Source organism: Macaca nemestrina, chromosome 5 (genome assembly GCF_043159975.1).
Source record: "Macaca nemestrina isolate mMacNem1 chromosome 5, mMacNem.hap1, whole genome shotgun sequence".
NCBI lineage: Eukaryota > Metazoa > Chordata > Mammalia > Primates > Cercopithecidae > Macaca > Macaca nemestrina.
Genome location: NC_092129.1, coordinates 40,371,987 through 40,390,279, shown reverse-complemented (window position 1 = coordinate 40,390,279; position 18,293 = coordinate 40,371,987). Strand labels below are relative to the sequence as shown.

At 38.6% G+C, this 18,293-nt stretch overlaps 1 pseudogene; it reads left to right on the top strand.

The window, feature by feature from the left end:
* The first annotated feature begins 231 nt into the window (after nucleotides 1-231).
* Nucleotides 232-1,282, top strand: LOC105465662 (glyceraldehyde-3-phosphate dehydrogenase pseudogene; annotated as a pseudogene).
* The last annotated feature ends 17,011 nt before the right edge of the window (nucleotides 1,283-18,293 follow it).

Below are 18,293 nucleotides of genomic sequence, written 5' to 3'. Positions count from 1 at the left end.
ACAGATACATTCTGCAGCAAAGGCATGAATGATGACTGTATTTGTGTGACTGGATAAGGGGCTTTCTGTTTGTTACTTTCAGTCAGAGGAGACAGTAGTAGAGAAATAAATGAGGCCAGGATTCAGTTCTTAGAAGCATAGAATAAGTCCTATTTTGGCTCCCTTCTCCTCCCATTAGAGACAGCCGCATTTTCTTGTGCAGCACAGTGCCAGCCACATCCCTGAGACACAATGGTGTAGGTGAAGCCCGGAGTCAACGAATTTGGCTATGCTGGGTGCCTGGTCACTAGGGCTGCTTTTAACTCTGGTAAAGTGCATATTGTTGCCATCAATGACCTCTTCATTGACCTCAACTACATACTGGAGCATGTAGGCCAGTATGTCGTTGAGGAGCATGTAGGCCAGTATTCCACCCATGGCAAGTTCCATGGCACCTTTAAGGCTGAGAACGGGAAGCTTGTCATCAATAGAAATCCCATCACCATCTTCCAAGAGGAAGATCCCACCAAAATCAACGGGGCGATGCTGGCACTGAGTACGTTGTGGAGTCCACCAGCATCTTCACTGCCATGGAGAAGACTGGGGCTCACTTTCAGGGAGGAGCCAAAAGGGTCATGATCTCTGCCCCCTCTACTGAAGCCATCATGTTCATGATGAAAGTGAATTATGAGAAGTATGACAACAGCCTCAAGATAATCAGTAATGCCTCCTGTACCACAAACTGCTTAGCACCCCTGGCCAAGGTCATCCATGACAACTCTGGTATTGTGGAAAGACTCAGGATGATAGTCCATGTCATCACTACCACCCAGAAAACTGTGGATGGCCTCTTCAGGAAACTGTGGCCTGATGGTCACAGGGCTCTCCAGAACATCATACCTGCATCTACTAGCACTGCCAAGGCAATGGTCAAGGTCATCCCTGAGCTGAACAAGAAGCTCACTGGCATGGCCTCCCGTGGTCAGGTCCACGACCAATATGTCCCCACCACCAACACGTTGGTCATGGACCTGACCTGCCATCTAGAAAACTTGCCAAATATCATATCAAGAAGATGGTGAAGCGGGCTTCAGAGGACCCTATGAAGGGCATCCTGGGCTACACTGAGCACCAGATTGTCTCCTCTGACTTCAACAGTGACACACAGTCTTCCACCTTTGATGCTGGGGCCGGCATTACCCTCAAAGACCACTTTATCAAGCTCATTTCCTGGTATGACAATAAATTTGGCTACAGCAACAGGGTGGTGGACCTCATGGCCCACATGGCTTCCAAGGAGTAAGGCCCCCAGACCACCAGCCCCAGTGAGAGTACAAGAGGAAGAGAGAGATCCTCAGCTGCTGGGGAGTCCCTGCCACACTCAGACCTCACGACACTGAGGATCTCCCCTCTTCACAATCTCCACGCAGACCACCTGAAAAGGGAGGGGCCTAGGGAGCTCCACCTTGTCATGTCCTATTAGTAAAATTCCCTGTGCTCAGTCAAAAAAAAAAAAAAAAAGTCCTAGTTTATTGAGCAGCCATTATTTTTTAAACCAGGCATGTAAATAATAAAAATAATTCAAGCAGTGGGGGTGGAGGATGCAGTCAATGAAGAAGAGATTGCTATGCTCAGTAAGAAATCAATTGTAATAGGTTGGGCGCAATGGCTCACGCCTGTAATCTCAGCACTTTAGGAGGCCAAGGTAGGTGGATTACCTGAGGTCAGGAGTTCACGACCAGCCTGGCCAACATGGTGAAACCCCATCTCTACTAAAAATACAAAAATTAGCTGGGTGTGGTGGTGGGCGCCTGTAGTCTCAGCTACTCAGGAGGCTGAGGCAGGAGACTTGCTTGAACCTGGGAGGCGGAGGTTGCAGTGAGCTGAGATCACGACACTGCACTCCAGCCTGGGAGACAGAGTGAGACTCTGTCTCGAAAAAAATAGATAAATAAAAAGAAATCAATCGTAATAATTTAAACTAGAGAAGCTTAGGACCTGAACTAAGGTAATGGAAGGAATTTACATTGCAAAAACCTTGATGCAACTCCAACACTCAAGTTCATAGATTCTGGGTTTTTAGCCTTAAGCCTGCAAAGAGGGTTGATCTGTTTTATGGAGTAGGAAAAAAAGCATTGCCCATATTAAGGTTCATTTTAGCTAGAGTTTTTATCCTAAAAAGATAACCAAATATTAACTAACTTTATAATTAATTTAAGACCAGTACTCAATAGTTTTTTTTTAATAATACGAATAATAAGACTAGGGCAATAAAGTGATGTTTTTGTTATGTATTCTGTAAAATTAGAATAAGAATGGTACCCACCTTATCACATTATTGTAAGAATTCAATTACTATATGTAGAATGTCAATACTTGACACATCCTAAGTAGTTTCAGTTAGTAATAATAGTAATGGTAGCAGTGTTGTTTAGAGTATTATGAACCAGATAAGCCCATATCTAAATATTAGTTTTCTGACAACCTCAACTCTTCAGAAGTAAGAAAAAGGGCAGCAGGTTACCATAGATTTTATCTTAGCACTCCTTCCTTTAAGACCTTTATTCTTTTTTTAATTAACGTGTGATTCTTAGGAAGCTTCTAGATTATCCTACAACTTAGTAAAATTGACAGACTAAAGGAGTGCTAACCATGAAAACTAAGGGTCTGATGCTTAGGAAATGGATAGGAAAGCTGAAAACCAAACGCCACAGGGAAAGAAACGTTTGTTAGCTTCAGTTGCTTAGTGTACGTTAAATCATTTAATCCTCATAACAGTTCTTGAAGATAGTGAGAATTCTATCCATTTTCCAGATGGCAAGCCTGAGATGCTGAGCAATTAAGTAAGGAGCCCGTATGTAAAGAGAGCCTTTGACATAAGTCGCTCCGCCTTAGAAAAAGACTCCATCACGTTTCATAGGGCACCTTGCCAACAAGGACAAGGTGTTTTGCTGAATAAATAAATAAATGATAAAGGCTGCATCCAACCAGGTAAGGACATAAAGCATACTATTCTACTATCAGTCCTCACCAGAGGACTGTGGCCATAAAAAGAGCTAAGAAATTTGTAAACAACTCCATGGGGCACCCTTCCCAAGCTTCTCCTCTGTCCTATCTCTTTCCCACTTACTGGTTCCTAGGAGCTCTTCTTTTCAGTCCTCCAGCCAAAAAACTGGGGCTTTATTTACCCCCTTCTCTGCCACCTACTTCCTGCCGCTGCTTCCACACTAAGTGGTGGGAGGATGGAGACAGAGAAACAGCAAGAAGGTTTGTTCTGCCATCTTGGGACCAGACTTCCTCAAATCAAAGTTCTCTTCCTTCAGAATTTAAAGCCTCTGAGAGCGTTCACTGCCACCATTGCCACTAACAAGAGGCCACTTTCATGCTCTTTGAGTCTGAACCAAATGGCGTCTGCGGCTGTGTGTTTATGACAAGGTGCTCTCTCAGGTCTCAAGCTGCCTTGAGTCTAAGCCGGAAGATACCAGAGGGAAAAATGAACAAATTCCAGTCTTCCTCCCACTACATCTGTTATTATTTATTTTTTAGATTCCTCAAATATCTGCTTTATGTATTCTGTCCAGGATGCATACTTTCATTCAGTGAGAGAGACAGAGTAAAATGTATTTTAAACGACTCTCATCCTATTTACCCCATTCCAAAATATGGCAATAAAGAACTATGCTTCCATGATGTATTTTAGTGTTGTTAAATGATGATAATTTTCATTTTAGAGAGCAGAAAAAATGTGAATATTCATCAAGTACAACCAGGTACAACAGTAATTAAACTATCCCCCCAAAATACTTCCTATGCAATAAATTATATGTATTTTTTAGAGAGAGGATCTCACTCTGTTGCTTAGACTAGTCTCAAACTCCCGACCTCAAGTGATCCTCCTGTCTTGGCTGCCAAAGTGCTGGGATTACAGGCGTGAACCACCACACCCAGTCCCCATGCAATAAATATTTCATGAAGAATGACAGGTGGCCTATTTGGAGGTGGAAGGCAAATCATCAGGAGTTTATAATTAACTTTTTTTCAATTGTCAAAATTTAGTTCAATGGCTGTTAAAAAAAAATACAATATTAGTGATTAACCTGTATACTTTGTCCTTATAAAATGTCAAGTTGTTATAGTTGTGTTATTAATTATTATTATTTTCTGGTGCCCTGGTGATCTTCCTGAGAAATAAATTTCCAGATAATTTAATATGTGATTTCCGTGACATAAACATTTAGATTACTGGAAATGGTAAATTGCTAAATGTCACCCTAGTTTAAAAAAATAGTTTAATAGTCAAAATATAGTATTTCACCTTGTTATATAATCAGTAATACTATAGTTATTTTCACAGTAGGACTTGTTAATGCACTGAAATCCTTTAAACTGGTGGCATTGATACATAAAATAATGTATTGTTAAAGTCACAGCTCGGGCCGGGCGCGGTGGCTCAAGCCTGTAATCCCAGCACTTTGGGAGGCCGAGACGGGCGGATCACGAGGTCAGGAGATCCAGACCATCCTGGCTCACACGGTGAAACCCCGTCTCTACTAAAAATACAAAAAACTAGCCGGGCGAGGTGGCGGGCGCCTGTAGTCCCAGCTACTCCGGAGGCTGAGGCAGGAGAATGGCGTAAACCCGGGAGGCGGAGCTTGCAGTGAGCTGAGATCCGGCCACTGCACTCCAGCCCGGGCTATAGAGCAAGACTCCGTCTCAAAAAAAATAAAAAAATAAAAAATAAATAAAAAATAAAAAAAAATAAAGTCACAGCTCGGTCAATAAATGCTTCTAGGCGCCCCCTTTACCAACAAATAACAATGTTTGGTTTTGAGTCACAGAGCAGGACATTTTGAGTTCTAGAGCAGGATTATGAGAAAGAGGCCAAGGAGATCTGAGGAAGATCCTCCTCACATACATTTTCCAACTTAGGTAACAGGCAAGAAAGACTAAGAGTTTCCCAGTGGAGAATCGTCTGTTTTGACTTACACTTCACCCCCACTCCCCTTCTTGGTTGATTACACAAAATCCACAAGGCTGATATGCTGAACAACCAGTGGTTCATTCCCCAGATGGCCACTTTGAGATGAAGTCCTCAGCTTACCCAGCTATTGAGCATGTCCACTGCCTTGCCCAAGGCACCCTATACCAAACTAAGGACTGGTCAATGGGAGTGGCAGGAGGAAGTTGGATTCAGAGACCTGTCTCAATTCAAGAACACTCTGAGGGGCCTTCTGAGCTCCTGAGCTCCCCTTGGGATGGCTGGAGACCTTCCTGTTATTGCACCCGAGTTCAGCCTCTCCTGCTCAACCACCTTCCTTTACTCCCCTTATTGTATTATTGCTGACAACATTCCCCACTAAATCTCCTGCAAATAAACCTCTGTCTATGGAGTCTGCTTCTCAAAATTGGTCTAGGACAGCTGAGCAAGGGAAAGGGACAGGAAAACACATACAAGTTAACAACACTGTATATAAATTAGTTTTTCAGATCGCTTTCTTACTTTGCAGAAAGAGATTAAGGCAAACAAAAGGTACTAAATCACATAAGAGAAGGCAGAGTGTGGGAGGAGATGTGAATCTTTTTACTCAGTGATTTAACTCCAAATGAAGTATGTAAGGCAGTTAACAGAAAACCATATGATTATTTATCTTCAAAAAAGTTCATCACATCATTATACATAACAGTGAAAAATATGAAAATAATCTAAATGTCTAAGAATGAGGAATTTATTAAATAACAAAAAATCATATGATGAATTGTCCACTAACCATTAGATTATACATTATTGTTAAGAGACAAGCAGTAAATGAACTTATATATGATTCCAGTTCTGTTAAAAATTATTATTTATAGATATGTATTTTTAACATAACAACGATTTGCTGGCTATGAAAATATGGATGATTTTTATATTCTATGTATTTTTCTGCTTTATAAATGTTTTTAATGACACTGCATCATTTTATAATCAGAAAAACACAATTTTATTAAAAAGTTTCACAAATATATACCTATACAAAATTCCTTCACTAATAAAAATTACTCAAATGGAAGGTAAAAATATGTGCTTTTACAAAGGCTTATGTTTTCATGTTTTTTAATTGCTAAAGGCATAGAAGCAATTACTTAGGCAAGATAACACATTTTTAGAATATTTCAATGATTGAAATTCATTATTTGCACAACTTTATCAAGAGAAGATACCTCATTTTGCAGGGCTGAGTAGGAAGTAACTTTATTTTGAAATTGAATCCTTCGAAAATGTAGTCTGTCTGTGTGCATTTTTTAGTTCAAAAGATTATTTGGTGGATAGAGCTGTTTGAGATTCATGATTTTAAAATACAGAAGAATAAATATCTCAAGTAACCCATTACTAGACTATATTAGGAATATCAAAAGAAGATGAGCAGGGACTAAATACTTGTGAAATTGTTCTTTATAAGACTGGATAAGCAAATATAAATAAATATACATTTAAACATTGTTCAAAGAAAGTGTAAACTATCAATAAACAAAAAAGGTACAGAGATGAATATGTGTTCTTTGTACTCAGGACAAGAGAGTACAGGTGACAAAATACAAATAAATGATGAAAATCAAGTATTATACAGGATTTATGAAAAGAACAGTCACTTAATAGATTCGAACTTACAAAGACAGTACACACGAGCACAATGTTACAAAGTGTGCAAGACACAGGGAAAAGAAAATTGCAAAATGTTCTTCAACACAGCCAAATAAGTTTTGCCTGAAGTTTAATCAATGAAAAGACAAAAAGTAATAGTGGATTTAAGAAAAAAAACAAATAATATAGTTGTATCTTAATATGTAACTACTGTTGTTTTTAATAAGGAAATAAATTGGCACCCCCAAAATGGCAGGCAGAATCAAGAAGAGACAGAAAACAGAGTCATGGGGAGAAGGGATTGGGTCCGACTTCACTGAGACCCATAGACGCTGCAACACAACCAGTAGCATTACTAATTCTATCAACCCTAACTAATTGTACATGATCTCAAGGTGATTCCAACAGTACAGGCAGGATAAATATTCATGGAAGTAACTGTGAGTCACACAGAGCAGACCCTTCCTCAGGAATGGCAAAATGGACTGATTTTGACTGGGAAGTGACCTGAGAAACAATGAAGCACCTCACATATAATCACAAATCCCACCTTGAAAAATGGAATTTTAAAACTACATTTTAGAACAATGGCAATACACTTGCATTTCTAATATTTTTTAAATTGGCTTAGCTAGAAAAATTTGGTTCATGGCTAAAAAATAATATATAAGGTAGGAGAAGGGTTATGTCTTATCCAATTTCATATAAAAGCAATTTAGCAATTTTGTAGAACACCACAGAGCATCAGCAGATTAAAGTCACTTTTACATCCATGATAACTTTGAGAAGTTAGTAAATCCAGATTAATGACAAAAATTGATTTTGATCACTAAAACTGTGTGGCTATTTTTAGGTTGCTTGTCACTTCTAAACTTTCAGGCCTCTCAATTTGCCTTCTATAGAGTGTTTTATTTTTCCTTCCAAAGTTTGGAAATATATAAATACCCAGGAAATATCTACCATGCCTAAATACTAAAATAGGATATATAAAATAGTGTGACTGGCTGTTATTCAAAATTATTTATTATACACATGCAATGTGCCAAACACTTCTCTTGACACTGTGACTACGACAATGAACAAAATAGATAATTCCTGCTCCCATGGTGCTATGTTCATGGAGCTATGATGGGGTTCATATAAGCAGGTGAAATACATAGTATATTAGCTACGAATGAGTGATAAGAGGAAATAAGCATAAAAGAAACATAGGGATTATCAGTAAGATTGACTTTTAAATTGGCAGACAAGGAAGTTGTACAAATGCATATCTAAGTCTCAGCTCCAGAATTTTCTCTAGAACCTAGGATGTAGTTAAAACTAACAGTTATACAAAAATCGAGCCCTATGAGAGGCCAGTCCTCGTGAAGGCCATATAAAGAACTGCTTCATATATACTCAGGGTGTTTTGCTTGAGCTTTCTACTAATTGAAAATTAGCACATATTCACTACCTGAATTCAAAATAGTCTACAAATCTATAGTAATCAAAATAGCATGGTACAGGCATAAAAACAGACACAACAAGAGGAACAGAATAGAGAGCCCAGAAATAAATCCAGGCTTTTCCAGCCAACTCATTTTCAACAAAAGTGCCAAGAACACACAGTGAGGAAAGGACAGTCTCTTCAATAAATGGTGTTGGGAAAACTGAATATCCACATGCAAAAGAACGAAAATAGACTCTTATCTCACACCATATACAAAACTCAACTCAAACTGGAGTAAAGACTTAAATGTAAAACCTGAATCTATGAAACTACTGAAACAAAATGTAGGGGAAAACCTCTATTACATTCGTCTGGACAATGATTTTTTTGAATATGACCCCCAAAGCACAGGCAACAAAAGCAAAAAGAGACAAGCAGTATTACATCAAAGTAAAAAGCTTCTGCACAATAAAGTAAACAATCAACAGAGTGAAGAAACAACCAATGCAATGGGAGAAGATATTCGCAAACTATACACCTGATAGAGAGTTAATAGCCAAAACATTTAAGGCCTCAAGTCAGGAAAATGAAAAACCCAATTTAAAAATGGGCAAAGGACCTAAATAAATATTTCTCAAAATAAGACATACAAATATCCAACTGGTATATGAAAAAAAAATGCTCAATGTCACTAATTATCAGGAAAATGCAAATTAAAATCACAATGAGAGATCACCTCTTTATGGAGTGATATTGTTCGGCCTTTACATGTGTCATTCCCATGCCTTGGTGTCACAGGGACATTCACAAAAGGCAAGTGAAATTGTAATTACAGCAACACTTGCCCCCACTGAAATATCTGTTAATTGTGTTCCGCAGCAAACTGAAGTTTGGTAAATGTGTATAAGAAAATCCTGTTAGAGTGGCTATTATCAAAAAGACAAAAGATAAGTGTTGGCGAGGATGTGAATGACCCACCTTGCACACTGTTGGTGGGAATAAAAATTAGTACAACCATGATGGAAAACAATATAGAAGTTCCTCAAAAAGATTGCCATGCTGTTAAAAATGGCAAAATTTCCTTCTTTTTTATGGCTGAAAAGTGTTTCATTGTGTATCTATATGACAGTTTCTTTATCCATTTATTCACTGATGGACTCAGGTGGATTCCATTTTTTGACTATTAGGAATAATGCTGCAGTGAACATGAAAGTGCAAATAACTCTGACATATTGATTTCATTTTCTTTGGATATATACATATATACTCATTACCTCACATATTACAAATAGAACTACCATACAATCCAGCAATCCCACTAGTGGATATAATCACTCACATCAAATTTTTATTAATTAATTAATTTATTTATTTATTTTTTGAGATGGAGTCTCGCTCTGTCTGCCAGGCTGGAGTGCAGTGGCACGATCTCGGCTTACCGCAACTTCCGCCCCCTGGGTTTAAGCGTTTCTCCTGCCTCAGCCTATGGAGTAGCTTGGATTACAGCCACCTGCCACCACGCCCGGCTAATTTTTGTATTTTCAGTAGAGACAGGGTTTCACTATGTTGGCCAGGCTGGTCTTGAACTCCTGACCTCAAGTGATCTGCCTGCCTCGACCTCCCAAAGTGCTAGAATTACAGGCGTGAGCCACCGTTTCCAGCCCAAAAATTTTTATAAAGCAAAAATTAAAAGAATGATTTTTGAAATTATATCATTCTATCATTATCAGCAAAACCATTGGAGGTGGATTTCCACTTTAAACAGGGTGATATATTCAATCTTTGCTTGATTATTCATCACAAATGTTGTAATGTATCCTCTAAAACATAATTGATGCTTTTAAGAAAGCAACTCTAGGCTGGGCACAGTGGCGCATGCCTGTAATCCCAGAACTTTGGGAGGCCGAGCGGGTGGTCATGAGTTCGAGACCAGCCTGGCCAACATGGCAAAACCCCGTCTCTATTCAAAATACAAAAATTAGCTGGGCATGGTGGCACATGCCTGTAATCCTAGCTACTCAGAAGGTGGAGGTTGCAGTGAGCTGAGATCATGCCACTGTACTCCAGCCTGGGTGACAGAGTGAAACTCTGTTTCAGAAAAAAAAAAAAAAAAGCAATTCTAGGTTCCTTATAATGCAGTGACTCTTGGGTGTTATGGGAGTGAGATCCTACCACTGCTATCTACAGAACATAGATACTAGGTCAGCACATAAGCCCCTTGTAATGCAGGGTCACCACTTGCTTCTCTAGTAGGAAAATTATTCCTGACGGTGCTTCACTGCTGCTCCTCCAGAGTTAAAAATTATCTGAGGCTAGGCATGGTGGCTCATGCCTGTAGTTCCAGCACTTTCGGAGGCCAAGGCGGGTGGATCATCTGAGGTCGGGAATTAGAGACCAACCTGGCCAACATGGTGAAACCCTGTCCCTACTAAAAATACAAAAATTAGCGGGGCGTAGTGGCTCACGTCTGTAATCCCAGCCACTCGGGAGGCTGAGGCATGAGAATTGCTTCAACTTGGGAGGCAGAGGTTGCAGTGAGTCAAGATCATGCCATTACACTCCAGCCTGGGCAACAGAGCAAGACTCTGTCTCAAAAAAAAAAAAAAAAATTCTGAAACTTTACTACCTGGTGGTAGATTAGAATGAATACATGAAATATATTTACATGGTATATAACCGTGTTTATTTTACAAATATTGTATATTACATCAATATTATATATGTAATAAAGTCAAGTATTTAAATATATTTCATCTTGACATTAAGACCAAACATGAATAGTTGTTTAATTAACATTAATTAATAATATGTTACGATAGCATTATGTTGTGGATTACCTAGATTTTTCACTATTCCCTGAACGTAGTTTATGCCTTTCCACTGCTCTGCCTTTGTTCATGTCATCCCCATGCCCTGGTGTGACAGAGACATTCACAAAAGGCAAGTGAAATTTTAATTACAACAAACCTCATCCACATTCAAATATCTAGTAACTGTGTCCTTTGACAAACTGAAATGTGGTAAATGTGCATAAGAAGACCGTGATCAGCAAATTGCCATGGCATATGTATACCTATGTAACAAACCTGCATGTTCTGCACATGTATCCAGAACTTAAAGTAAAATTAAAAAAAGAGAGAATATGAGACCACTTACTAAATTGATAATTGCCATTTTAAAACAATGTATTAAGTGTCAGAATTTCTAAATGTTTTCTGTATAGTTACCTCATTTAATCTTTATAATACCCTTAAGGTATAGGTTCTGTTTATATCCCCATTTCACAGGTGAGGAAACTGACGCACAAAAAAAATGTATCTTGCTGAAGGTCACACAAGAAGTAAATGGTAAAGCTTGGAGTAATATTTAAGGAGTTTGACTCCAGGGCTGTGCGCTAACCACTGCACTGTGTTGCCTCTTTCATGTGGAGTATTTGTCATCTCACAAATGCTGGAGCTGTTGTGAAGATATCAATTTTGCTACATTCTCAGTGGAAATTTTTACCATCCTACCCTATTCACCCAGCTACAGAGAAGAAAAACAACACCTCCGGTGCAAGTGAAGAGGCACGGTGTCTACTGACTAAAATCCTTCATATGTTGAATAAGTCCTCTAAAAACACTTAATAATAAAATTTCATAAATGATAGATAATACACATGTATCTTGTTTTATTGTATGTATTTTTGCAAAAAAAAGATACATTCACTTTTTTGCATTTTTATTATAAAATATTATATGGGCAGAAACTCACCATTTCTCAATTCAGAGAATCTAATTTAATGTCATAGGTTCTCTAATTCCATATATGATTTTACATAAATCAGAGATGTCAAAAAATATAAGCTCTCCATGTCACTTACAGATGACAAAAACATACTGGTAGATATATGAAAAAAAGTCACCAAGATACAATTTTTCATCAGTAATGTTAGTAAAATATGTATAATTCAATATTAGTAGAATTTGGCAGTATAAGGATTATTTTAAGTTGATGAAAGAGTAAATTAGTACAACAATGCCGTTAATAGGAATCTTTCCAATGGAAATTATTAGAGATGAATGCAATTACATATGCACCTAGATGCTCATTTCAGTGTTATTTTAAACAATGGCAAAGATTCAGAAATATCTTAAATGTTTTAAATTGCTTAATAACAGAGGAAATGGTTAAATAAAATCTGGTGTGTGTATATATATTCACATAGAAAAATAATACAATTATCATAATTTTTATTCTCATTTATTTTGATATGATGAGATATGAAACAAAATTTGAGCCAGGACTCTTTTTAAAATGCCTGTTTTTCATAGACTCTTGGGCCCCTCAGCTAATAGATCCTTGAAGGACCTTTGAAGGTCCAAAATCCTGTGGGTTTTTGGACATGTCTCAATCCACAGAGAGGACATCCCATTTAGGGAAGCCTCAGGAACTTATACATTTTCCCCACCGACTACCCCTAATCCCAATAACTGTAATTGAACTGAGCAAATATTTTTAATGAACATACAGAATCTACAGAAATTTATTTAACTTGAGAGGAATATAATATACACAAAGACCAATTTAAAATCAAGAATACCATTGAGATTTTTTGTAAACATAAAGAACATTTATGCTTACAATGCTAAAATGTTCAAATTATAGGTCTTTAATATAACTTTCAAAATTATAAACGTATCATTTATTAAAACCTGCTAAAAAAAGAAAAACACATAAAGCCATTTGTATATATTCTCCACACCAATCTTGTAAAATGGCTAAATACAACTTTCACACTATTCTGAGCACTTACTGGCTAGAGTTTGTCATTATTGGACATATTCATACATAGGGCTGCTGTTTAGAGATCAATCATTTCTAATAATGGCAGCTTCAGTGGAATTATTTTAAAATACTATGAATTAGACACTACAACTTCTCTGGGTTGGGACATGTACAAACATAGAGAATCACACAGCCTGGTCAGATAAAAAGTACTTTAAAGAAGGAATAGAAGGAGGAGAAGCAGGACTAGGAGTTAGGCATACCATCTCTTGGGCAGATTGTTGAAACCCTCTGAGTGTCCATTTCCTAATCTGGCAAACGATGATGCTGATATCTATTTAGCCTAGGTGACAGGATTGCTGTGATGACTGAAGCATTTTGTGCATTCTTACACCTACCAGGAGTTAACAATACTAAAATAGAGCAGGAGTCTACTCTGAATCTGTTTCTTCATCTACACACTGTGGAGATGGAACAAATTAAAGGTTTTCAAAATTATTTTTGCAAGAGAACTCATTTTTCACGCCAACTCACACAGAACATTGAAATACAAAACCTATGAAATCAGAGCTATAGTGGAGGATGTGGACATGGGAGCCAGGAGACTCCTCCTCTTCCAACCACCACCCTCAGTGGGCCCCAAGGTAATGCCATGGAACCCAAGAGGCTCTGCAGAGCACCCTCTGCAAACTGCTAGTCTTGAATCAGCAAAACCTGTCATTTAAATTATGGATGTTTCAATAAAAATCAAAGAGTTCTTTATTACCTGCATGCCTGCTCCCACTCCAATAGTCTCTCATTGCTTTGAAAAATTAAATAAAATTACCTGCTGCTGCTATAAAAATTATGATGGCTGATTAAGCGCTAAAATAATTTTCTTACTGTGTATTCAAAAGCAGAAAAGATTTAGCAGATCCTCACAGTGTATAAGCAAAATGATTTTTAGAGAGTTTTATTTTTAGTATTCATTAGTTTGTTAAATGTCTGCATTAAAAAGGAAACGTTCTACATACCTTTGGTTGCTAATGACTCTCATGCTAAGAGCAGGATCCTTCATTAAAGTCGTGTGACAAATGAAAAGTATAATGAGAAACAGTAATATTTTCTGACTTCTAACAATGTTCCATTCATCAGATCAGAATCACTTTTTTTTATTAAGCATGAAAGAAAGTATGGCAAATGTGTAATCCTTTCCAAACCAACCCTCTGTACCTCCAAAATGATTCTGCCATAAACTCTGAAATATTTCCTCCTTTTACAGAACCAAGCAAGCACTCTTTTTACAGAAAGCATGACTAGCTGTATATATGTATATAAACAGTGTAAAAGTATCCATGCCTTTCTTACTCATATTCTATTTTCTATACATTTGAGTTTCCCCTATTAATTTTGAGTTGTGTCTCTTTGCTCAAAAGGAAAACAGACATCATTTATGATATGACTAGAGAAGTCTTTCCTTTAAGACTCATAGCTATTTTTCCATGGAATGTTTTGACTTTGTAACATAGAGTATTGTTACTCATAAACTTTCCTTGAAACTAATTACAATTAAACTCTCAATATCACTTTTTAAAAATAGAAGTAGACGTTCTGTCTTTTAATGGTCATAAAAAGTGCCTGCTAATTCATGATACTATGAATAAAACATTAAAAGCATAATAAGAAAATAAAATCACCCATAATTTTCAACATAAAAATACCCTGATAAATACTTTTTCATATATTTAATGAACATACAATCATATATATTATTGAAACAAGCACCTACCTTACATTTAATCATTATGGCATGGATTTCTTTCATGACAATAAATACAAGCATCATTATCTTAACAGTTGTATAGCAACCCATTGTGTGGATGTACCAACATTTATGTTTATCAATTTTGTATTAATGGAACTTAGAAATTTTCCAAACGTTTACTATTATAAACAATCTAGTGACTAATACCATTGAACTCAGAGGTGATATTTAAAATATATAACAGGCTGAAATATCAATCAATCGATCAAAATTGATGTCAACTTTTTAAAAAAGTATAGCCTTACATGTACAACTGTTACAGGACCTTTGGGGTGTCACTTTTTTGGCCAGAAACCTCTGTGGCCGGTGGTGCCTTTGCCTTGAGTTTCACTTAGGCCCGCTGGGCTCATTCCGCCCACTTGGCCTGGCAGGCTGTGCTCGGCTCACACTACCAGCCTGGATCCCACACCTGCCAAGGGCGACTGTTTGGAGCACAAGGGATGTGTGAGTGAGCATGAGGTCCAGCCACTGTGCAGTCAGACACGCCAGCTGCTGCAGCAGGGCAGGAAGCTCCAGGTGCCAGCACGAGCGTCTGCTGTCCACAAGGCTGCGGCTGGACCAGGTGCACTGAAAGCAGCTTCCGCAGCTGGCACCAGGGAACACGGTGGTGCCCAGTAGCTTGGAAATGCTGGGAACCCAAAGAGGGAGTCACAGCCCTGGCTTGGGGAGCTCCCAGATCTGGGCTCTCTGAAAGGCTGCAGCTCTTGTTTCCTTCTCTTTGCTTGCAGTGTGGTGAGCAATGGGGCATATCTCAGCCTTGTTTGTGTTATGGCTCTTTTAGCCTCATTCTGTGGGTCCCGAGTTCTTGTCTTACACCCAAGAAGAATGCAGACAAGTGTAGGGTGAGCAAGATGAAGAGGAGCTTTACTGGGCAATAGAACAGCTCAGAGGAAACCCTCAGAGGGCAGCTCCTTTCCACAGCTAGGGCTTCCCCAACATGTGTACAGCTTCTAGTAGAGAGGGTTGCTCCTTTCTGCTAGGCAAGTCATCCTGACAAGTATTCAGGTATCAGCAGAGAGGGCAGCTCCTCTCTGCAGCTGGTTGTCCCGTCATCTGTGTAGCTCTCAGTAGAGAGGAGGCCCCAGAATGGGGTGCTCCTCTTTGCAGGCAGATGCTGCCATGACAACTGGCTGTCTATTAGCCAGGTTTATACTTGTACAACCTTTGCACATTTGCCTAATTGTTTTCCTGTAGTAAATTCTTAAAAATGGAAGTATTGAGCCAAAAACACACACCTTTAATAAAATTTTGAAACACACTCTCAAATGGTCACTCCAATTAGCCATTTAGACTCCCACCTTCAGCAGTGTGTGGGAGTACTCGTTTCCTAACCCTCTTGACAACACTGACTATTATAAGCAAGGTAAAAAAAAGCTTCTACTAACCAATGTGCAAAAGATGGCATCTGGTATATTGTATTAATGGCCCCAAATCTTGGCCCTTGCCTGTATCCATGTCCTTTACCATATGACTTTTTAGTTCATCCTATTAAAAGACAAGATATATTTCCTTTCCCCTTGATTCTAAGTTTGGTCATGTAATTGCCATTTAGCCAATGGGATGTTAGCAGATGTGACACAAGCAGAAGCTTAAGAAACACTTGTCCAGCTAGGCTTGCACTCTTGTACTTCTGCCATTGCCACAAGAAGGACATACTTGGGCTGGCCCATTGGTCCCAGAAAAAGGATGAGAAATACATGGAGCCCTAGCAGACTATGAAAGACAAATGGAGCAGGAATGCTCCAGCTAAACTGTTCCAGGCAAGTCCAGCTTAGAGATAGATCCCAGCCTGCATACAGAAGCAAGAGCCAGCACAGTTAAGCTCATCCTAAAGCAGCCGACAAACCCTCAGACAACAAAAAGACATGTACATTATTATAACAAATAATTGCTGTTTTAACCATTGAATTTTGGGAATGTTTGTTACACAAAAATAGCTAACAGACACAAGATCTCTGCTAATTTCAGCGTATTTGGTGATTTTTTATGGTTTTGTGCCTCTACATTTATTTTATGCCTTCCCTGCTCATGCCACTGATCATTTTTGTTAGAATTGTAAACTTTATTATTGATTTTTAATAACTCCTATTAATGACGCATCTCATCTATTATATTGAAATATTTTCTTAGCATATTATTTGTGTTTTATCCTCATATGCTGATTTTAGTGCAAAGATTACAAAATCATTTAATTAAATCTATCAATATTTTTATTAACTTTGTCCTTGATCACCTACTTTGAAAGACCTTCCTCCTGTCCCTAGATTTTAAAAATATTCACCTATATTGTCTTTTAATACTTACATTGTTTCTGGTTTTACACTTAAATATTTATTGTATCTGGAATATATTTTGTAGTAAAAATACAAAGTATAATATTGAATGTTATTTCTAATAGCCAGTTATTCTAATATCACCTGCTGAATAATTAATCTTCCTTCCACCAATTTTAAATAATATGTGCATCATGTACTAAATTATCCCAAAATACTTGCATTTGTTCCTACATATTGTGTGTCACTGAGTTATTAGTCTTTTTCTATGCAAGCGCCCCTGTGAGTTATTTTTTATCAGATAAGCTTTATGCAATTTTAAATTTTAATGAGGGAGTCCACATCAATTATTTGTTTTAATTAAAAAATTGTGTATGACATTTTAGAAATTTACTCTTGCAAATTAATTTTAAAAGCATTTGAGTTTGGGAAAAAAAATCATTTGTATCTGATTAACTTAGAGAAAGTAGGTATTTTATGATATTTAGTCTTCTCATCTAGAGATATGACATATATGCTAAATGATTCAGGTATTAGATATGACTATACCTAGAATCATCATGGCAGATGGGAGGCAGGGCTAGATTGCAGCTCGGACTCTCACGGATAGAGCAGCATGCGGAGGCTCACGTCATGAGTTTCAGCTCCAGAATGACTGCAGGAATAAATCAGGAAACCCAAGAGGACCCACAGACCTTCTGAAGGAAGCAGACTGCTCCTGCAGGACCCAGAAGTCACCCCACATCCTGTGAGTGCCCAAACTGCGGAAGTGGGAAAGGGAGATCCTCCACCCCTAAACTCACACCCCCACCGGGGAAACTAAAAGTCTAGTTTGTGGGAGAAGATTCCAACCTTAACTGGAGCTGAATCAATTTAGAGAGCCGAGTGAAATACAGGGGTAGAGGAAGCAGCAGGAAAGGCCATGGAACCATCACAGGGATATTTTGGGAGGGGGTCCAGAGGCACCGGGTAAATGCCACAGGGAAAAGGAAGTCTCCAGCTGAACTTCGTAACAATTTGAACCAGTTGAGAAGCCCCCTTTTCTTTTGCAGTTTGGAGGCAGGTAGCCTGGGGCAAGCTCTCGGGTCTGCTTGCCCACTGCCTGGAAACAGACCCAGTGCTCTATCGGGGGCACAGTGGGAGTGAGACTGGCCCTTCAGATTGCATGGGAGCTGGGTGAGGCCTATCACGGCTGGCTTTCCTCCAGTTCCCTGACAACCTGCATGACTCAGCAGAGGCAGCCATAATCCTCCTAGCTACACAATTTTATTGACCTGGAAATCTCATCCCCATCCCCTACAGCAGCCGTAGCAAGACCTGCCCAAGGAGAGTCTGAGCTCAGACATGCCTACCCTGCCCCCATCGGATGGTCCTTTACTACCCACCCTGGTAGTTGAAGAGAAAGGGCATATACTC